Source organism: Neofelis nebulosa, chromosome 4 (assembly GCF_028018385.1).
Source record: "Neofelis nebulosa isolate mNeoNeb1 chromosome 4, mNeoNeb1.pri, whole genome shotgun sequence".
NCBI lineage: Eukaryota > Metazoa > Chordata > Mammalia > Carnivora > Felidae > Neofelis > Neofelis nebulosa.
The window spans coordinates 67,524,734-67,549,016 of NC_080785.1; the positions used below are offsets into that span (position 1 = coordinate 67,524,734).

General features: G+C 33.8%; 1 protein-coding gene across 1 annotated transcript in view; it reads right to left on the minus strand.

The window, feature by feature from the left end:
- The window catches only part of NXPH1 (neurexophilin 1), a 297,980-nt gene that overhangs the window by 82,533 nt on the left and 191,164 nt on the right, over nucleotides 1-24,283 (minus strand). The window lies entirely within an intron of this gene.

Below are 24,283 nucleotides of genomic sequence, written 5' to 3' on the forward strand. Positions count from 1 at the left end.
AAATAGGTGGGTTGAGTGTAAATTCTAAAATAAAGGGAAAAATAATAATAAAAAATAAGTTTTTAAAAAGTGTAAAAAAATCATATGACACATTAAAAGCCCACAAAAAAGAAAAAAAATCAAATATATTGGTAATCACAATGAATGTAAATGGATGAAACTTCCCAGTTAAAATACAAAGATAGGTAAACAGAATTTTAATTTTTTTTTAAATACAGCTTTGGGGTGTTTTAAAGAGATGTATGTAAAGAAAAAAAGTAGGACATTAATCAATTAAATGTTATCAAACACAAAACGGTATAAATATATCACATAAAAAAGACTTTAAGACAAAAAAGTGTTAAAAAGGGATTACATAATAATGTTTTAGTCTATGATAAGGACATGCCAATTTGAAGCATGCATGTATTTATCAACAAAGCTTCAATTATTTATGAAGCAAAAATTAATAGAACCACAACAAGAAATTGGCAAATCCACCATCATAGTAATGACTTTCTAAGTAGGTCCCTCTCTCTGTAATTGATAGATTAAGCAAATAAAAGAAAAATGAATGAAATTCTGATGTTTCCAAGGCAATTAACATATTTGATCTAACAAAAATATACAGTATAGAAGCATCCTCTCAACAATAAGAAAATAAACATTCTTCTCAAGCGTACATGAAGGATTTATGAAAATTTACAATTAAAAACATACAGCAAGTTTGGACAGTTTCTTATAGGCCACGTGCTTACTTTGACCAAAATGAAATTAAGATAGGATTCAATAACAAGAAGATAACTTCTTTTTGTAGGTAACTAAGAGGCCAAGGATAAATTAGGTGAAATGAACCAATTACTTAAAAGGAAATATAAATTACCAAAACTGATACAAGGAGAAAAAAAAAAAGACATGAATAATTAAGAAAATGAAATCAATGGCTTAAAATCTTCACATTAAAAAAAATCATCATGCTTACAGGAAATTTCTACTAAAGGTGGAGGAATATATAATTCCAATGTTATATAAATGTCACTAGAGACTAAAATCATTTTAGACTCACCAAATCATTTAGAGATATCAAAACTAGACAAAAGGATTTCTAGAAAATAAAATTATAGCAAAACCCACTCATGAATATAGACACAAAATCCCAAACAAAATGCTATCAATCTAAATTCAATAACATATATATATCATGACCAAACTGGGATTATTCCAGGTATGAAGACTGATATAACAGTATATAATTTATTAATGCAATTTCATCATATTAACACATCTAACAAGAAAAATCATATGATCTCCTTAATATATTAGAAAAAGCATATAAGACAATTAAATTGACATCCGATATTAAAAAAAAAAAACAGAACCTAGGAATAGAAGAAAATGCCTTGAACTTAATAAAAAATATAACCACAAACAATACAACAAAATTTATATTCATATTTCCTTTAAAAGCAAGAAAAGAATGTTTTCAGTTACCATAGCCAGTAAAATGAGACCAAAAAAATTCAATAGAATAGATCAAGGTAGGAAAAGAAGAAACAATATTGTCATTGAAACTTGAAACAATATACAAATTATAAGAATTGATACAAGTTTAACAAAATTGCTAGATATGAGATAAATGTAAAAGAATCAATTGCATTTATATTTAAACCAGATAGAGTTTTAAAAAAGCTTCTCTAATAAGTTCATTTATAATAAGAAATAAAATAATTAATAAATACCCATTAACACATCTAAAGAAAGTGGTGCATGGTCTTCACGGAAAAAAAGAAAATCTTTGCTAAAAGACATTAAAGAAAAAGACCTTTTAAAAAGCAGAGAAGGGGTGCCTGGGTGGTTCAGTTGGTTGAGCATCTGAATTTGATTTTGGTCATGATCCCAGAGTTGTGGAATTGAGCCCCATGTTGGGGCTTAAGATTCTCTTTCTCCCCAACTTATACTCTCTCTCTCTAAAAATAAATTAATAGGGGCATCCAGGCTCAGTTGGTTAAGTATCCGACTTCAACTTAGACCATGATCTCACAGCTCGTGAATTTGAGCCCCGCGTCAGGTTCCTGTGCTGACAGCTCAGAGCCTGGAGCCTGCTTCAGATTCTGTGTCTCCCTCTCTCTCTGCCACTCTCCTGCTCATGCTCTGTCTGTCTGTATCTCTCTCAAAAATAAATAAATATTAAAAAATCTTTATTTAAAAAGTTCAATGAAAAATAAAAACTAATTAACTAATAAAAAATTTTAAATAAATAGAGGAATCAACCGCAAACATGGAGAAAATGATTATATTTTAAAATGTCAATTTTTCACTTTAATTGGTTTAATGCATATCAAAATCATAATGTCTGAGAATTGTCAAAAGACTTGACAAAATGGTACTAACATGTACACAGAAGATGGCATACTTTTTCCTGTAGACTTAGCACTTTTTATAAAAATATAATTAACACAACACAGGATTAGTAAAAATGATGACAAAGAAACAAAGAATTAGACCCACAAATACATGTAAATTTGATATACAACAGGTGGAACTGTTGATCAGTGGGGAAATAATGATGCTAAGAACTCCATATAGAAAAAAAATCCATAAAATCATGTGATTACCTCATAACATACCCAAAAAACTCAATTGCAATAGGAATAAGCACTAAAATATAAGAAAAAAAATCTTGATGATTGTAGAAGAAAATATAAGTGAATAACTTTAAGACTTCAAGATAGGGAAAGATTTCCATCATAAGACACAAAGAACATACACCATGAAGAAAATGATTGAAGAAATTAAAAGATGAACCAAAAACCAGTGGGAATATATTAGTGGTATATGTGATGTTTAACACATATCATCAAGGAAGGATTGATATCTAAAACTCATTTTAACAAATTCCTACAAATAAATTAAAAAAACAAGCCAATAAAGTGTGTGAGTGATTATGAAGAAGTATTTTATAGAAGGAATATAAATAAACATATGAAAAGATACTCAACCTCATTAGTAATCAAAAACAGCAAATTAAAAGCAACCTGATATACAACATATTTGCAGAAATTTAAAAACTTGAAAATGTTGCTGAGGGTGCAGACCTTGCAAACTTTTATAAAGGACTTTTGGGAATGTAATAGATACAGCCTTTGGAGAGAAAACATTTTTTTAAGTTTTGTTTTGTTTTGTTTTTGGTTTTGGTTTTGTTTTGAGCAGAGAGAGCACAAGCAGGGGAGGGGCAGGGAGAGGGGGAGAGAGATCATCCCAAGCAGGCTCTGCACAATCAGCACAGAGCCCAGTGCAGGGCTCAATCCCATGAACCTTGAGATTATGGCCTGATCTGAAATCAAGAGTGACACACTTAACTGTCTGAGACACCTAGGCCTCTTTTTTTGGAAGGAAAAATTTTATCTAAAAAAATCCAAGATATGTATCTGTCTCATTACCCACCCATTCTAATCCTACCCATATAAACTATAAGAATTTTGCCACTGTGGATTAGGAGAAAAGTAAGAGAATCCTAGCAGTATTGTATCTAATTAAACAAAAAAGTATCTGGAAACCACTTAGATGTTCATCAATAAGAGAATGAGCTCTATCTTTACTCAGGGTAATTCTCCACTTTACAAAAATGACAAACTAGAACTGCATTTATCAACAGGGATGAATCTCCCATACAATTTGTAAAGCAAAAACATAAGCTTCCAAGATGACATTCCATTTATGTAAAGTAGAAAAAATATGCAAAACTAGATATAGTATTGAGATATAAACCTATAGTGTCAAATTATTACAAAAAGCAAGGGAACAACTTGTGCAAATTTAAAATTGTGGGTACCACTTTGAGAGGAGGGTAATTATCATGGTATTTCTTATATCTAAATATTTTAGATAATTTATATTCATTTTCAAAAATCCTGGTCTTTTAAAGCACGTGACAAGATTAATTCAAGATAGCAGATTGAATACAAATGTTCTTATAAATTCCAATATGGCAGGAAAAAAGATCCCAAGAAAATAGCTCAACAATAACTGTAGTCACCAAAAAGAAAGGATGCCAAAAACAAACCTGAAATAAAGGATTTTTAGAAGAGAGAATAATGATGGATCAAACAAACAGAAATCACAGTGAGAAAACATCAACTCGAGTGACCCACAAAAAAGCCATTGCCAAGGTGAGAACCTTTCTTCCCAAAGAAGCTCCAGAGAAACCAAGCTTAGTCAGCAAATTCAAAGAGCAGGACAATCCTGGGGACAATTAATTAAAAGACCATCAGTCAAACAGCTCCTACTGTGACAATATTGGCTTTCCTTCTCTGAGACAAAAAGCAAAGTATCTAGAAACACTGGCATTTTCTTCCCAAGATAAAACCTTAAGAATTACTTTCCAAACAAAGAAGAATCTTCCCTGAGAGGGTACTTAGCCTAGATATCCAGGACAGAGAGAAAAACAAACCAAACTTCCTCAAAGGGCAAGGAGATAACTTAGCAGTATGTGAAGTCCAGAAGTGAAATATACCAAATTTTTCTACCCCAAGAGCAGACTTCAGCCTATTGTTGCCCATAGCTCCAAAGAAAGCCTTCTATGAGCACATATTATTATCAGATAAAATGAAATACTGGTACAATGAAACAATATGTATATTTTTATTAATAAAAAACATAATACACATAGAGATTTACATTTTGTATATCAAATAACAGCATTCAAGGTTAACACTCTTAGATACATAAGAAATTACTTTCAGAAGTATAATCACATTAATACACCTCTATGTAAAAATAATAAAGTAATAAAGTACCCCAAAATAAAATTTTAGTCATTTTAATAATAATCAATTAATAATCTTACAATAAGTAGATAGATAATTTTATATATGACAGAATTACACATTTTGCCAATATCTTTTGCAATAATTAGAAAATTTTAACATGTATTAGGCTTATTAAAAAATCTCAATAAATCATACAAGCTATAGTCAAATAACTAGCCAAATTCTCAGATTAACAACAGAAAACTGGCCAGAAAATTTCTGAAGGCTACCATAACCTGATAACAAAACAGGAGGATAAAAGCACAAAGAAGGTAGTCTCTCAGAACATCCATTTTTGTATTTACATAAAATTCCTAAAATATATATTAGCAACAATCCAACAGTTTCTTAACAACATAATACCTAATAGCCTCAAATGAGTTATCTAAGAATGCAAAATTTTATATATGTAAATACATCATATATATATATATATATATATATATATATATATATATGTGTGTGTGTGTATGTATATATATATATATGTATATATATACACATATATATATATACACACATATTTAGTGCCAATTATATATAATTGGTGCCAAAATAACTTAGCAAAAACTTAACAATTATTTCTAATGCTGATCATATTAAGCTAAGAATGGAAAGCAACTTTCTTACTTGAAAAGTATATGCCCCAGACCTCCATAGCAAAAGGACTCCTATTAAAGTCATAAAAAAGAAAAGGATACCTGTTACTACAGTTACTATTCTCCATTGGTCTAGATATCCTAGCCAATGAAATAATACAGGAAAACATTAAGAATAAATATGGAAATACAGGAGGAAAAAAGTCAGTATTTGTTGATGGTAGTATTGCTTACCTGGAATATCCAAGAAAATCACCAGAAAACTTGAGAATAAAAAAGCTCAATCAAGTGGCCAACTAACAGACAACATAAAAAAATACTCTTCAAAATATTATTAGTATCAATTTAAAAATATTAATAAATCACAGAGGGGACCAGTCATGTACTCTCACTCTTAAAAACCTACCAAATCAAGGGAAAAAAATGCCCACCTGAGGCATATCAGTTTGATTTAAGAACACCCAGGATAAAACAAAACAGAAGATTTTAAACTTTTCCAGAGAGAATGAAAGGGGCCACCTACAAACAATTTGAAATGAGAATGGCATCAGACTTTTTAACAACATTGGAAGCAATAAGATAATAGAGCAATGTCTTTAAAATCCAAGGGAAAAGAATTTCTAAATTGAATGCTATTCTCAGTTCAACTATCAAATAATTATGAGGCAAGAATAAAGATACTCTCAATCATGCAAAATCTGGGGGGGGGGGGGGGGAAATGTACCTCCTACTCACTTCTTTAAGGAAGCTAATTGAGAGTGCTTCAAAATAAAGGAATAGCCCAAGGAAAAGAAATTCTAGGGGATAGAAGTAGAAAGAATTCCCAGATGATGGTGAAGGAAAGCCCAAGGATGGTAGCTGCACTACAGACCAAGAGAACAGAATGGAACAGGAAGACAGAGGCTCCAAAAGGAATGTGTCCAAGAGAAAATAAATAAAATTAATATTAACTACCCATGTGTTTGCTTTATTGCGAGGAATTTCACATAATTGGTTGTAGGAGATTTAAAAAAAAAAAACTAGGCAGGGAAAAATAAGATAATTATTAACTTGAATAAGGACAAAAAGTTCGTACAGGAATGGAAACAACGTTAGAGAGTACAATATAGCTCGTGTGAAAAATATTAGCATAATCATAATGATGTGCCTAAATAATGAATTAACTTAAAATGTTATATAACTATAATGGGTTGGGAAGGAAAGGGACCATGGAAGAAAGTGAAATTCTCATCATACAGGGTAGAAAGTAAATACTATAGACACTATCTAACAAATGAACAACAATAGCAAAATCTTAGCAGTAAAACATGATATTTAGAAATAGATAAACATAGCCAAAGAAACTGCTAAAAATGTTGAAAATTTTTTGTTTCTGGGGGTGGGAATTGGGATGGAGTAGTGTTGATCCAGGGGTAGGCTGGTAAATTTTTAAAATTTGCTCTGGAAACAAAACAAAACCCTGATTTTTAGGATGTGCTGATTTCTGTGGTTGAAATATTCCCACCATGGCTGATTTAAAGGTACCTATGTGTAATCCCCACACACACAGTTGGGAAGAGATCCATACACCTGTCTCCAGCCCGACAGTGTTTTAGATCCAAGGACAGGTAATTTTTATTATTTGATGTTAAAACTCTGTACATGTATTACTTTAAAAAATACTTAAATAGATTAGTTGGTATAATTGCTTAAAAATTTTTAATTAATAATAATGGTCCCAATTTTATATCTAATAAAAAATAATAAAATACCTAGGAATAGACACAACTGGAAATGTTAAAGTTCAACATCAATGAAATTAGAAAACTTAAATAATGGTTAAAGGACAAAAAAAAAAAAGACTTTTTTCTTACATGGCAGATTCCATATAATTAAAATGCCAAAGCTTCACAAATCAATTTTTAATTAATTGAAGCCTCAAACTAATCTAAATAGGTTTTTAATAGAATTTAGAAGTAGGTTCTAAATTTAACCTAAAATAACAAGAATTATATGAGATTTTCAGTTAAAAAAAAAAGAATAGTGAGCTGTTGCCATACTATGCTGAAATATACCATAAAGCCATATTCATTAAGATAATGTTACTGGCATGGGGCACAGAAATATAAAATACTAATAATTAAAATATTCAAATGAGTGGGGAGAAATTGTACTACTCAAAATTACATAAGGAGCAGTGGATATTCTAATAGAGAATATATTAAGTTGAATTATTAATTTAGATCTTTTTTATATAATATTAAAAGATCAATTGCAGATAAAAATCTAGACATTTTTAAAAACTTTAAAAGCAGTTAAAATATAGATTTGTCTTTAAATATGGAGTTTAAAAGATCTTTTTAAGTTAGATATAAAACCCAGAGGCCTGGGTGGCTAGGTGGGTCATTTGGGTAAGCGTCTGACTCTAGATTTCAGCTCAGGTCCTGATCTCAGGGTTCATGGGTTCGAGCCCTGTGTTGGACTCCACACTGGTAATGTGGAGTCTGCTTGGGATTCTCTCTCTCCCTCTCTCTGCCCCTCCCCAGCTCTCTCTCTCTCTCTCCATCTCTTTCAAAGTAAGTAAATAAACATTAAAAAAAAAAAAAAACAGAGGTCTTAAAGGAAAAGATGTACACTGAAATAAATAGTAATAATTTCTAGGGACTGAAATACAACACAATTAAAAATTAAAAGGCAAATATTTTAGGGATAAGGATTTGATGTATACATTATTAATCAAGATCTATATAAAAAGGTTCTATATATCAATGAGAAAAACACATATAGTTGAATAGAAATGTGCTCAAAGCATAAGATCAAATAATTCATAGAAGCCAGGTAAATAGCCAATACCATTAGAAGCATGCTCAACTTCACTAATAATTAGGAAAATGTCCAAGAAAATGATGAGATGCGGTTTTTTTACCCATAAAATTGGCAAAAATTAAAAAGCATGTAGAACAATAGTCTTTTTTTTTTTTTTGCACTGTTGATAGTAATGCAAACTGATACAATCATTTGGAAGACAATTTAGGAATATCTATCTAAAGTAAATGCTCATGCCTTTTTTTGTAGTGTCTGGGGTCATGGTGTGAAAGTCTATTTGACTTCTAGACTTAACAGATGCTTCCTCATATCTCAATTTGTCCATATAGATGCAGTTATTTTTTCTAGATTAAAGTTCTAGATAGGTCTAAAGTTTGATAATGTAATTTTATCAAAGTCAGAATTCTCAAAATGTTAATACTATCATAATTAGTTACCAGAAGTTTCATTTTTAGTTTATATGAAATAGTTTAATAATTACATAATTACTTTTTTATATATGTAGCAATGACAGAAAAATGTCAATAGCTATCAGTTATTGATGGCTTGCTCCACACCAGAAACTATACTAAGCACTTTAGGTATATTTCATTTCATAGTTTTAATACTTTCTTGAGGTAAGTATTATCATCCTTAATTTGGAGCTGAGGTTTAGAGAGTTTAAGAAAACTGTCCAAAGTCACACAGCAAATTAGGGGAATTCAAGGACAGATCTGATGGTCTCCAAAGCACCCAACCTCTCTCTATGTTATGACTGTAAAATATGAACGGTAAATAAATTGCAAACAGTCAAAACTAATGCAGTCAACACTGATTATATTACGAATTTTTATTACATAGAAATAACTAAAAGATGCATTGTTAAAATCATACAATTGAAACATTAAAAACTAATCATTCATTGAATTAATATGTGCAGCACTATACGGAAGGAGCAAGGGAGTTTTTAATGTGCTCTTCTCTCTCCTCAAACCTCTCAAAGTGTTATCTATCCCCAAACATAACTATTTATGAAAAATATACAAAAACTGATCTCTAAATAAGACATTTGTTCATTCTCCTCATCCTCCTTCAAAGGTTCACCCCCAGGTAGGTTACAACTTCTTAATGAAATATCTTAAGTTATTTCTTTGGTTTGCTGATGCATTTAAAATAAAAATAGTATCAGCAATGGCTAATATGCAAACCCGCAGAGACTTCCTGGCACCAGGAGAACTCTAACTCTCTCCAGTGATCACTGGTCCACAGTGAATGTGAGCACTTACAGATGGGTGATCCCTCTGTTTTTTCCAATATGTCCAAGACAATGAGGTGAGTAGTGCCAATTCAGGTTCCTAGCTGTATGACATGGTTGCCGAGGTGTTTGTTCACTTTTATTAGTCCATTGTAGATGTTGGCTCTCCTCCCAGATTTTCTGCTTTGTTTTCCTAGCTTGTGTTTGTTTGGACCATCTGCTTCACTAGATCAGCATTCTCCTCTCCAGGTTCTTCATCTCCATCGCTACAAGTTGGAGTATTTTCTTTTCAAAGTAACAGCCACCTGCACCTTATCCATTTTTATATTCAATTCTCCACTTTTCTTTGGCAGACTTTCCATTTTGGGGAGACGTCTGTCTTACTTAATGTGAAAGTCTATAAAAGGATTTCTACTCCAGGTATAGGCTGAGTTTGTTCAATGCATTTTTTAACCCATACTACATTTAAAATAAATTCCTTTGATTTGCCTTATGTCACTGGAGTCCCTCCTATTAATATATTTACCCAGTTGGATAACTTATTTCTTTTCTGTCTTAAACCACATATCCAATAGAAATACCAATCTCTATTTTAGCAACACATTCAACAAAGCTGAATAACATGTAAGGCACTGTGAGTTCATTCCACAAATTAATAAAGGCTAGAGTAGTTCAAAGCCTGAAAGACAACCAAGGCACAATATCTAAACAAAAAGAAGCCATTGCAGCAGCAGATCAATTTGTGGCAAAAGCAGATTAACCAGGTACAGTCCAGCCTCACAGACCAGACCAGAAAGTGAGTCAGTCCCAGTCGAGATAAAGGACATGAGGTGTGAAGGACATGATTTTAAGGGATTTTAGCTACACAAAGACAGAGGTCCTGGAAGTTCTTTGGTCTGTGTGTAAACTCTGACTTACATGTCTGTGGTCTGTGCCAAGGCTCTATTTCCTGAAAAAAGAGTATAAACCAAAGTAGTTCAAAAAAGCATTGGAGTACCATACACCAGGTTCCAATGGAGAGAAAGCCAGGTTGTTCAAGCAGAGCTGTAACACAAAGTAGGATTATGCTCATAAAATCAAAGTCATAACCCTAGTTCTGGGACTTAAGCACCAAGTGAACAAAGCTGGCCTCTTATTGAACCTTCAGTTATGACTCCCAGATTCTAATATTTCACTTAGCGTAGAGACCCAATGGCCTTAGAGCCCATTGAATTGAATCAGTTGGGCCTAAGCAGCCCAAACAAAGAAAAGATGAATGATGTAGCTCAGAACACCAAACAGGTCACTATAATTATCAGCTTACACAAACCTGATGTTGAAGATTTAAGCTGGAGGTGGAATATGCCAACACTGAACATATGTTCAAATACGAGACTTACTCTTCATGCCCATGGCAGACATCATAATTCAATCATAGCATGCTTTCCCCCTGAATGCATTCTCATCATCTGACTTAGCCTGTAATTGTTCCACAGTCACTAATTGATTGCAATTGGCACTCCATTGGAAGCAAAATCAATTTGCTATCCTTGGTTTGTCCTTTTCTTTTTAATCCTTTGCTGTTGGGTTTTTATGGAAAATTTCAAAGGAATATCATTATCTCTGGTAGCCAGATGTAGTTCTTTTACCTATTAATATGGGAAGAAGGTGGCTGGAAAACATCAGAGGTGCTATTGGAAATTCTGCTGACTGATGAATACTTTTGCAGGCCAAAAAGTATTTTTCAGATCTTATCTTGAAGACAGTTGTACAGATAAATTTCTTTAAATATTCCCATAGTGTCCTGAGTTAAACTTTTGTTTAAAAGAAACACAGAGACAAACACAATGAGCTTTCACTTACATTTACTCAAATATCCCAAAGGGCTGTAGCTGGAGTTTGGCTATTGAGTGAAAGAGTCTCCTGAGTCTATAAGCTCAAACACAATCCTTTTCAGGGTGTAAATGAAGCTGGGCACAATTAGGCAGAAAACAGTATCTTTAAAGGAAAAAGAAAGTCTATGCAGGCTGCAGTCCAACTTCAATAAAAAATAAAAGAGAAAGAAAAGCCTTACCCTTGGATAAAGTGACCTTCAGTGGATGTAAGTAAGAAACATTAGTTTTAAGTCTCATATTCCTTGGATTCTCTCTCTTTCTCTCAAAGAATAACACTCTTTAATATGGAGGAGGTAAAATTAATACACATTTAAAACTCTACCAGTTAATTGAAACAATTATGCAACCTGTTCAGTTGCAATTTTATATATTCTAAATTCATTTGGACAATTTTTTTTAGTTGTTAAAAAATCTATCTTTCCATTGGTTAAAGACTTAAGACAAATCCTTCAAAAAATTCAGTAGAATTTAAATATGATTTCCACAGGGTTTTTTAAATATATTTTTATATTCTTTTTTACTTATTTAAATACCACAAATATATTTACACCCAATGTCGCTATACTCTCCAATATTCCAGGAGATAATTGAATAATTGAGCAATGGTTCTTCCAAATTATTTATCTTAATATATCCTTATTTTCTTGTTTCTATGACCATGACTTTGCCCTTGAGATTTAACAGTGGTCTTCATAATAGAGGAAGTCCCAAAAACCAATTACTAAGATCTTGTAGAGTTTAACAGAATAATTCAAATGGTGCTCAAGAGATTCAATGTATTTATAACACCAAAAAGAGAAAGGTAGAAAAAGAAACTTGAAAGAAACTCCAAAGTTCTTTTGAGTTCAATAGCTGTCTAACTAAATAAAATGTGATGTGAGATTTTAGGGCAAAAGGCAACAAAGACTGTTGTGTATTAGTTCTTAAAGAATTGTACCTTCAGCCTGCTAATAGCTGTCATTCCCATAACCTTTGAAGAAATACAAATAGCACCTGGACTCCAAGTTTACCTCTGCCTCAGTGATACAGCATTTTTTTTCCTATTTGCAAGTCTTATTCAGCACTTTAGTTTACCTCTTAAAAAACTGCCTACTGGTTGACTGCTCCTGACAGATAAGACTTCTAGACTGCTCTTGACAAAAATGATTGCAGATCACTATTTTAACAAATTCCCAATATTATAACTACATTGTCAAAATATTGCTTGTGCTCCCAGAAAATATGTTGATGGTAGGAAGAAGAAGAGTCATTGCTACACATAGCAGAAAGTTATACAGAAAGGCATCACAATCCCAGACTTTAGCCTCTACTACAAAGCTGAAATCATCAAGACACAAAAACAGACACATAGACCAATGGAATAGAACACAGAATGCAATAGAACAATAGAGAACACAGAATTGGACCCACAAATGTATGGCCAACTCATCTTTGACAAAGCAGGAAAGAATATCCAATGGAAAAAAGACAGTCTCTTTAGCAAATGGTGCTGGGAGAACTGGACCACAACATGCAGAAGAATGAAACTAGACCACTTTCTTACACCACAAACGAAAATTAAACTCAAAATGGATGAAAGACCTAAACATGAGACAGGAAACCATCAACACCCTAGAGGAGAAAACAGGCAACAACCTCTCTGACCTTAGCCGCTGCAATTTCTTGCTGAACACATCTCCAAAGGTAAGGGAATTAAAAGCAAAAATGAATTATTGGGACCTCATCAAGATGAAAAGTTTCTGCACTGCAAAGTAAAAATCAACAAAACTAAAAGGTAACCAACTGATAGAATTGGAAAAGATATTTGCAAATGACATATGGGATAAAGGGTTAACATCCAAAATCTATAAAGAACTTACCAAACTTAACACCCAAAAAACAAATAATCCAGTGAAGAAATGAGCAGAAGATATGAACAGACACTTTTCCAAAGAAGACATCTAGATGGTCAACAGACACATGAAAAGATGCTCAACATCACTCATCATCAGGGAAATGCAAATCAAAACCACACTCAGATACCACCTCACACTAGTCACAGTGGATAAAATTAACGACTCAGGAAACAACAGATGTTGGTGAGGATGTGGTGAAACAGGAACCCTCTTGCACTGTTGGTGGGCAAACTGGTGCAGTAGCTCTAGAAAACAGTGCAGAGTTTCCTCAAAAAATTAAAAATAGAACTACCCTATGACCCAGCAATAACACTACTACGAATTTATCCAAGGTATACAGGAGTGCTGATGCATAGGGACACATGTACCCCAATGTTTATAGCAGCTTTCAACAGTAGCCAAATTATGGAAAGAGTCTAAATGTCCATCAACTGACGAATGGATAAAAAAGATGTGGTTTATATATACAATGGAATACTACTTGGCAATGAGAAAGAATGAAATCCTGCCATTTGCAGCAACGTGGATGGAACTGGAGGGTATTATGCCAACTGAAATGAGTCAGTCAGAGAAAGACAGATATCATATGTTTTCACTCATATGTGGAACTTGAGAAATTTAACAGAACACCATGGGGGAAGGGAAGGGGAAAAAATAGTTACAAACACAGAGGGAAGGAGGCAAACCATAAGAGACTCTTAAATACAGAGAACAAACTGAGGGTCAATGGAGAGGGGGGTGGAAAGGGGAAAATGAATGATGGGTATTGAGGAGGGCACTTGTTGGGATGAGTGCTGAGTATTGTATGTAAGCAATGAATCATGGGAATTTACCCTCAAAACCAAGAGCACACTGTATACGCTGTATGTTAGCCAACTTGACAATAAATTGTATTTTTGAAAAAATGAAATTAATTAATTAATGAAATTTTTAAAAAGTTATACAGAAAATATTCAGTATTCAAAAATGCCAGGTGAAGAAGTTGGAACTTCTGTATTCTGGAGTTCTTAGTCTTGGGAAAATTATCAGAGATTTGAGTCAAAGATGATCTCTTTAAATATAAACTCTATCATTTCCTGGGCCATTTCCATCTCAAAGCAAATTACATTGTAACAAGGAGGAAGCTCTCTTTGGAAATAAACTTCTGGACAATTTCTTTTTTTTTTTTTTAATTTTTTTTTCAACGTTTTTTATTTATTTTTGGGACAGAGAGAGACAGAGCATGAACAGGGGAGGGGCAGAGAGAGAGGGAGACACAGAATCGGAAACAGGCTCCAGGCTCGAGCTGTCAGCACAGAGCCCGACGCGGGGCTCGAACTCACGGACCGCGAGATCATGACCCGGCTGAAGTCGGCCGCCCAACCAACTGCGCCACCCAGGCGCCCCTGGACAATTTCTATAATGCACATAAGTGCAGAAGAAAGCTTTGAATCCTTTGACTCCAAAATATTTCATTATTATTACTTTGAAAATTAATGCAGATGTGCCCATATCATGGACCTGAAATACTCACACAAGTGTGATAGCAAAACGAAAGAAACTTTACCTTTATTCAAAAAATGGAAAAATAAAAGTTATCAGAAGATAAATTTCAGCCCAATGTCAAACTCAACTTTCAAACAATCAGAATTGCCCTATAATGGAATAAATGGCTTCATTATGGGGAGAAATCCCTGTTTACAGATTCTCTTAAATAGAGCTTTTTAATAAATAAGGAAACTGAACCCAACATATAACATAAAAGTTCAGATTCTTAAGCAAATACTTCACCCAAAATAGAGAAAAATATTCATCTTTAGTGCAACCTGACAAACTACTTTCATTAGTAGGCCTCATTTTTTCATCTGCAAAAAGAGGGTTCAAACAAAATGGTAATTGTCAAATATGTGCATTGTTGTCAGCTCACACAGGGCCAGCCTGATGAGCCATGGACCTCACAAAATTACACGTCCTTTCCTGAGTTCATATGGGTAATTGGCTGGAAATCTGTTTTTACAAACTATTGCAAGCCACTAAATATCCTCTTGAATGGTTTATTAATTGTTTCTAAAGTTTAGAATTCATAAACAAATATTGGCACATTACTAGAGCTGAGACTGAAATTAAGTATTCTATTAAATTTGGTTGTCACATAGCACTGAAGGACAATGCAGATGTACTTTCATAGTCCCACAATTTTAGGGAAGGAAACTTTGTTGCCAGATCATAAACAGGAATGTCTTGAGTTGACTGCAGCTTTCACTTGCTGTTATTCTTATTTTAAGAATACATTATAGTTACATTAACTTCATCATTATTCATTGAGTTCATGTGACTTGTTTGGTTCATGTGGCAGTAATGGATTCATCATTGATAATGTCTGTAAAATACCATTAATTAGTCTTCCATATACTAGACACATGAATCCATCTTTGAAAAAGAATCAGCCATACTTCCATGGGCAAAGTGATATAACATTGCACATAGCAGTAAATAAGTTTCCCCCAAAATATATTTGCCATGTTTCCTTTTCATCACTAGGCGTTTGGTCTATTAGATGATCATCTAAATAAAATAGGTCTCAAAAAAATTCTAGAAAAGTATATTAAAAATCTTCTACCACACTGGAAGATTTCTGGAAGCCTTCAGAGCCCTACTTTATACTTCTCATTCTACACCATGGAAATACTTCTTGTGTTCAAAAGGGAGATTTGAGAGTGAGTTGATACCATGTTAACTTACAAGAATAAAGCTAGTTACACAGCTACCATTCTTTGAGAAGAATGCTCTCTACTTCAGAAGAATCATGAGGAATCCAGGAAAAAGAGATAACATACTCCAGTCACTGTTCCAGCTTCTACATTTCAGAAACAGGGTGATTCACCATCCAGCATATAAGTGAGAAAAGTCAAAAACCAGCACCTAACTTGACTGATAGCCCACTCACCTTTGGCAAACCTCAAAGTAGCCAGAAAGGAAGCTTTCAGAGAAAAAGACAAAGACCCCAAGACACAGAATTGTAGGTACACTTACATGTAAACAGGTGAAGAACAGAATCAAATGCAACAAAACAGAAGAGCAATCTTGATAGAGAAAACACTATAGAATGAGCTGTGAGATGTTTTCTATCTTAAAACTTGTTTCAAGATAAAATTCTTTGCTTAGTCATAATAAAGAGATTTTCTTAATTCAGTGTATGTATTTAAAATAAATTTTAAATAAAGATATTTTAAATAAACATATTAATTAGAAGACAAAAATTTCAATTATGAGTAAATCCTTGCTCCACAACCACCAGTCCTTGAAGAAAAAAGGAAGTACAAAGCAATTTTTGAGTGTGCCACAGCCATCTGATGGCAGCTCACTGAATGAAAGATATAAGGTCTCAGATCTTATATGAGTCTCTAGCTCTTTATCAGTACTACAGATATCTCAGGGCTTACTAAAGAATATCCTATAACCTACAAATGGATAATGTGTCATTTGTCAGACCAGGGGACTGATATCATTTGTGCTATGAAAGATGCAATATCCATCTTAATCAAATACATTTTGAAATAATGTAAAGACACATTCAATGAGAATTATGGTTTCCAATTTCATGTCCTGACAACAGTTATAAGGTAAAACTTCCTTCTAAGAAGAAGACATTAGAAAAGAATGGAATACAATTAAAATGAGCTACTACCTAGAATATCCAATAATCCATGGTCCTATGAATGGTGACCACAGTTCTTGTGAATAAGTTAACACAAGTGAAATTGTTAAATTGCTTGTGAGTGGTAATTTCATGGACATGCTACTGACAAAACGACAAATCAAAGAAAGCAATTGAAAGTAAAAAAGTTGAGATAGCACTAATTCTATTAATAATGGGATGCTGGAAAAAAAATCCCTGCATTTGTACTTTCAAACAATAAAATGAAGTGAAATTATGCATAATCTTCAGTAGTTGATTTTGCATCATTAACATCACAGGCAAAAAGAGAACTGGAAAATTCAAGACTTATAAAAATTAGTTCAATATCTCTAATTAGACTGAGTCTATTTCTTTTGCTGGTAAAATGACAAATTACTGAGAACATTAATGAATTTTATTATCTATGCTTATAAAATATTTTTATAAATATCACGCCAAAATGTCTGCCCTATTTTTAGCTCTGTTAATATCTTCTTCAACATATTTGTTGTTGCTGTTTTCTTTGGTCAGATCCTAGAGCACTCATGGGGATGCATTGCATTTGGAACAACATACAGTACTAGGTGCAAAATGCAGCATTAAATGTCTTGAGAATAATGAGTAATTACAAAACATTGTACAATTTTAATGCTTCAATGGTCTTTTCATTCAGCATTGAATTGAATTTAACTAAACCCTTATAATTTTAGGAAGTTTCTTAGTAGGAACAACTTTCCATGTGAAGTCTCTTAATGAGCACAGGGCCTAGCACTATAATGTCACTCTCTAATTGAATCTATTATAATAATATTTTGTCAATGTGATATTACTGAACTACTATCAGTAAGACTTACAACATGAGTTGTTCCGGAAAAGTTAGTAGTATACTTTTTTTCTAAGACGTAGGGATAAAATGTGGGGAGGGAAGTATTCACCAACCCATCCATCTTGGCTTCCTGAGCACACTACAGCCAAATCAGGCAAAGAGATATATAAATTTAAAGCCATTATATAGGTTATTCAGGCCAAGAATATCTAATTCTCAGAAAGAAGAAGGGTTGTAGGACTTAAATTATCCACAGTGACTGCCTAAGCTGATAAATGTATCAGATAATTTCTAAACTCTCCACTTCACTCTGTCTGTGTAGCTACAACTGTGTTTAGAGAGTCCCACACATGGCTTTAAATTGACTCATTTGTAATATACTGCAGATTGTACTCTCATTTATTTCTGGGTGTTGCTCTGCACTGTATCATAACTTCAGCCTTTGGACAGCAATCTGAACATTTTTCACCAGTGGCCTCTACTTTATAGAAAACACTATGTAGTTATTACCTACCAATATAAAACACAAATTCAGTAATTTCAATGAATTATCCACATAACAGCTTGTAATATTATTTTAACACACCAAAGTTAAAATGAGTCTGAATTATTTTTAACTAGCTCTGAAAATCTATCCCAAGATTTTAAATGAAATGATATCTCCCTCAACTGCACAGAAGTTATCATAAGCCTTATATCAGAAAGCACTCATTATGATTCCTTCTAATTCAACTTTTTTAGCAATTATAAATTGGCTATAATTTCCAAGAGGTGGTCTCAGTCCAAGAATAAACTTTCCAGAAGTAATGAAACATATTTTCAATACCTATGTATCCTAATCTTCAAAACTCAACTTTTTTTTTTTAACTGGAGACTTTTGTGTATGAAAATAATGCTAAAGAAAAAATGTTGCATATAGTTTTGTTTCCATATTGGATTTTCATAAATACGTGATTTTTTTTCTCTGATCATAAAATTCTACAATCATGTGCATAAAGAATAACCTTTCTTAGAATCATTTTGATAACACAACAGGATTTCTGAAAGAGAACCTAATTAATGTACTCAAAGATTCACTTTTGTTCATTGCTTAATTCTTTTACTTCTTCTTTTCAAACACAGCACAAAGCTATTAGAATGGCTTACTAGATTTATCTAAAATTTTGCCAAGAATTAGAATGCATGTGGCCTTGACCAATCTCATTAGCCTAATGATAGTGAGATATATGAGGCTTTTGTCATCCCACCCCATATGGGGTCTGGCTTCAAGGGAAAATGCAGCCATCATAGAATAACCTCAGCAGATAACAACTGCACCACCATCTGTTCAGACCAAGACATCAAATCTCTGCTACATTTACACATTCTAGCTCCAAACTCAGGTTCTTTGATTATCCAGGCAACATCTATTGCTTTTCTTTCCTTCATTCTTTCTTTTTCTTTTTCTTTCTTTCTTTCTTTCTTTCTTTCTTTCTTTCTTTCTTTCTTTCTTTCTTTCTTTCTTTCTTTCTTTCCTTCCTTCCTTCCTTCCTTCCTCCTTCCTTCCTTCCTTCCTTCCTTCCTTCCTTCCTTCCTTCCTTCCTTCCTTCCCTCCTTCCTTTTTAAATACATCAATCTTTATATATATCACTCAGGAACATACTTGAGTTTTCCTGAAGATAACCTATACATTGTTTCTGGCATATGAATAGAACCCTTGCATTCACACCCGATACTTCTCTTTCCTTATACATACACAAAAAGGCCTCATTTAATTCAGAGGAAATGAAGGTTCTAGTTTAACTCACGAATTTTTTTCAATTGTATGACCAGAAAATGACATTCTTTCCACTGGATTTCCTCTTTAAAAAGAGTTTCTTTGTAGGGTTTTGGTTCATTTTTCTTTTCTCTCTCTTTCTCTCTCTCTATCTCTAACTCTCTCTCTATCTCTAACTTGGTTTTCTGTTTTATTTATGATGATTCTTCTGACCTTAAGTTACAAAGAACTATGCATAAATGCCCCAATGTTCCTTACATCGCTGAATCACTAAGACCAAGTACTTGTGTAGAATTTCACTGAAATTTTGTCTGAAGATAGATGACATCTAATTCTGTAACACATTAGTGACGTTTTTATTTGCACCTTTTCATCTCGCTTCTCTGCGAAAACCTTTTGAGAAAATATTCTCAAGTTGCCAAGTCATCCACGTATTCTCCTTTTATATTTCCCTTACTTTGATTCAGCGGGAAAAATCCTATCCATTATAATAAAGAGTAATAACAACCTCTGAACACTGCAATAATTCTAGTTGTCGTGATCTTCTCTCATTTTGACTTTGGCAATTATTCTCATATATATCCAAGATAACCTATCCAGTCTAGACATCATTTCTTGTCCTTCTCTTTTTATAAAAATCCTTTATACCCACACTGTGCCTTTCATCTAAAGATCTCAAAGTGGTTCTTTTTCTCTAATATGCCTTTATATTCTCTAGAGAACCAAAGAGGCTTTTATTATTATTATTATTATTATTATTATTATTATTATTATTATTGTAGCTTTAGCTTTTTATTATGGATGAAATCTGGTCTGGTTGCTAAGAAGCATGGATTTGAATACACTCTCTAGCAGCTCCTATCCTTCCGCTTTTAAAATGGTTATTCTTTTTAATCCATTGAAATGCATTTGACTATCATTTTTAAAAATCTTTTTTTTTTTTTTTTTTAAGTCAAAATGCAACTCTCTGGAAACCAATGAATCTCATTGCCACGGTATGGTAGGTTCTCCTGCTTCAAGATCTATAATCATTTCTTCAGTGTCAGTAATAAAATGCTTCAGTAACCTCTCCCAGCCCCTTGGCAATCTGCCTACTAGAATCAGGCCATTCTCCCTTGTAATCCTGCTACTCAGAGTCAGGAATGATGGTGCTGCTTGTTGTGGCAATTTGGAGCACTGGAGGCCTGGAATTCTTTTTGTGTTTTATGTAAGATAATAGCCGAAGTATGTATATTGCATAATTAAGAAGCTTATATCGTTGCCAGCTTCAACCATTTTCCCCTCCCATGTAGACTTGTCTGTCAATATATGGCCTTTATTTCTAGATTAATAAGTGGTTTCTAGTCCTGCTTCGTTTCATCCAATGAATATTCCCTTGTTACCTTGTCCAAGGTCACACATGAGTGGCCTGCTACACATATAATAGTTATTGTGACACCAAGTGTACGTGAAAATTTGCGTGAGGGCGTTTGGGTAGCTTAGTCGGATCGTCCAACTCTTGATTTCGGCTCAGGTCATGATCTCGCAGTTCATGAGTTTGAGCCCCGCATTGGGCTCTATGCTGACAGCTCAGAGCCTGCTTCAGATTCTGTGTCTCCCTCTCTCTGCCCTTCCTCCACTAGCGCTCTGTCTCTTTCTCTCAGAAAATGAATAAACATTTTTAAAAATTAAAAAAAATTTAAAAAAATAATAAAAAAATTAAAAAATGCATGAATCTGCATTTTTATTCTTCCTTCCAAGTAGGCCAATTCACTTAAACATATATTAGTCATTTACTATGTACTAAGCACTGGGCAAGGTACCGGAATACGATAATTAAGAAAATCTGACACTTATGGAGATACCATACATAAACAAAATATAAACGAGATGGGAGATGTCCAATGAGAAGTATTAAAGGTATCAAGAGAAAGTACAGAAAGACCTCAGTCCAGTACAGGAAGGGAGTGAAGAGGTCAGAAAAGATAGGCTGGGGAAAAGAAAGTCCCAGCAGAGATGTACAGGATGAGTAGGATGTAAGTAGGCAGAGTGTGGGAAAAGTATCCCAAGAATAAGGGAAGCATGAATAATGACATAGGAATGATAAACACCACATTGCATCTGGGGAATTATTAGTTTGCTGTTATTAAAACATAAAACCTGAGTAGGAAGAATGGAAGACACACTTGTGAATCAGAACTTGAAGAGTCATATGCAGCGGTTTGAACTAGCAAAATGGATAATTAAAGAACACTTTAGTTTTGTATGACCTGAAGCCTCAAAACTGAGTGCAATATTAGTACAAAGTGCTGGTAAAGTGTGCTCACATAACCTTCTTTATCAGTCATTGGAAAGAGCCATTTAAAAGAAAAAGATAGAAACTCAAGTGCTTGCTTGGGGGTCCTCCAGGGCAGTGAAAAAGTCCTGGGGACTAAGCTGGGTGGGGTAAGTTATCCTCAGCAGAAAGAAGGACCCAGAGTAGGACAAGTATTAGAAGTTGCCAAAAAGAAAATAAACCCCATGATAATGATTATATTATTTTGAACAATCAGATTTATGGTCCATGAAATTCAATAAAGTTGTGGGCTGCAACAGAGACAAAGACCCAAAGATGTGTAACCCATTATGCATATCCTACCATGTTGCATCCCACCCAGTATGATGTGGATGCGAGCACTTTCAGTACCACAGGTTTCTCCCTCTTTTCAGGATTGACTTTCCTCATCAAGTTAATGCATCCTTTGCCAGCCAGTCAAGTCTCATATGCTTAAAAGAGAAGAAGGTTCCTTAGCGAAAGGTAAAGAAAAAATGAATCTCTCTAAAACATGAGAAATAACAGCACCTTATATTTCCTATAGCATTCCCAAACCAACCAGCAGGAAAACAGTATCCAAATATCACAAATAAGATAACTGATTCACCGACCAAAAGGTTATGCAACTAATTGAAGGTCACAGAGAAAATCGGTCATCTCAAGATCAGAACTCAGGCCTCTGACTCATTCTTTAAAATCCCTCATTATGTCACTTATCTAACAGAATGGTGCGGGTTAATCTACAACTGGACTGTGCCAGAATCCTTTCCAAAAATCTTTAGTTTGACATTGATCTAGGATAGCAGATGATGCTTGAATCATAAGGAAGATTTCAGACTTTTTATCTCTTTTTGTGATAACAAAGATCTGAAAGCTTTGTTAAGAAAACTGGTTATGAGCCACTTTCCATTCAAGCCTCTGGAAAATGTTCTGAGAAATAGGAAACTGTAGAGTTAAAAGGAGTTGGTAGATTTCTAAGGCAACGCTATCCCCTTCAGAAGATCTGTGATTCATATATTTTATAGTCTACTTGAGACTGTGTTCCACAGCATTTCTTTTAGTCACTGAGAACGCTAGCAGAGGTTAATTGACCAGGAAAGGCATTTATCATTCCAGGTTTGTCATGTAAGTAGAAGAGTACCATCTGCAGAATTCTTTTCTGCATATTTGGACCTTATAGTGTTTGCAAAGGTTTATAATGGGGCAAGGAAAACATTCAGAGTTTTGAGTAGGTCTTCCCACTAACTTCCTGCTAGAAACAGTTCCTAATGCATAGCAACCTATAATGACAGTTCCTTACCTTACCTCTTAAAAAAAAAAATCTTTGATATTGGAAACAAAAATTTAAAACACAATTTTGCTATTCAACCAAGTCACATTTTGTTTGTATCAAAATATTTTATGGATATATTTATTAACCATTCCAATAATTGATTAAAAAATCAGTGAGGTTGTATAAAAGAGAGTAAGATGTTTCTAATACAGTGGTCTACATATGGTCTCAATGGTCAACACAAATGTGACACACAGGATTCTCAAAATGACACTGTAATATGGAACTTAGAACAGTCCTGTCTAAATACTTTTTTTTTCTCTAATAGTAAGGCCAATAGAATATGTGTTGGAAGAAATACTGAACCCTCAGTCCAACCACTTTTTTAGAAAAATAAAAATTGAAGCTTAGGGAAATCTTTTTTGAGTTAAGAGCCATGACTTGAATCCATGTTTTTTATCTCCAAGTTCATGGAGGAACCTTCTTCAACTCAGCTTCTTCTCTTCCTGATGCTGATTTGTGCTTCCCCAATGGACTGCTGCATATCCTCTTATAAACCTCTAGTCTGAGTTAAAAATGATACCTTAAACCTTTTAACTACCTTTTTTTTTCACTCTCCAATTTTCTCTACTGCTCTGCATCTTTTTATTTTGGTGACCTTTACTCCTTTGCAAAACTCTATTCATCCATTTGTTCAAAAACAATTATGGAGAGGGCCTTCTTCAATTGTCACACCCAACCTCGATTTCTCCACATGACACTAAGCTATTTCCTTCGGATTTGGCCTGCTCTGTCTGCTTTGTGAATGCCACTTTTTCTTTCCACCTCCTAAACATGGGCATTTCTCAAGGCTGTTGTCAGTTTTCCTTTTGAAAATTTCTTTACTCAAAATTTTCATCTGATTCCATAATTTCAGCCATCACCCTCTGTGACTGAATGACAAAGTTGCATTTCTAGCCTAGATTTCCTCAGAATTTGTAACCACCTTCCTCCAGCAAGTGTTCCCAGAAAACTTCAGATTCACTTGAAACTAACCCCTTCCGAAGTTGCAAATGTATCCTCCCCACCCCCCACCTACTTCCTCTGAAAACTTTCCTGTCTCTGTAGAAAATGTGATGACATCCCTTCAGCAAGGCCTTCATGCCAGGACTCAGGCTTAAGAGAGTCCTCTGATGCTTTCGGTTAAACAAATCACCCAGTGTTACCAATTATCCCTGCACATCTGCTCCTTCTTTTCTACTCATACTGCTTCTGCTTTAGGCTCCCAAGCCTGACCTATTTCT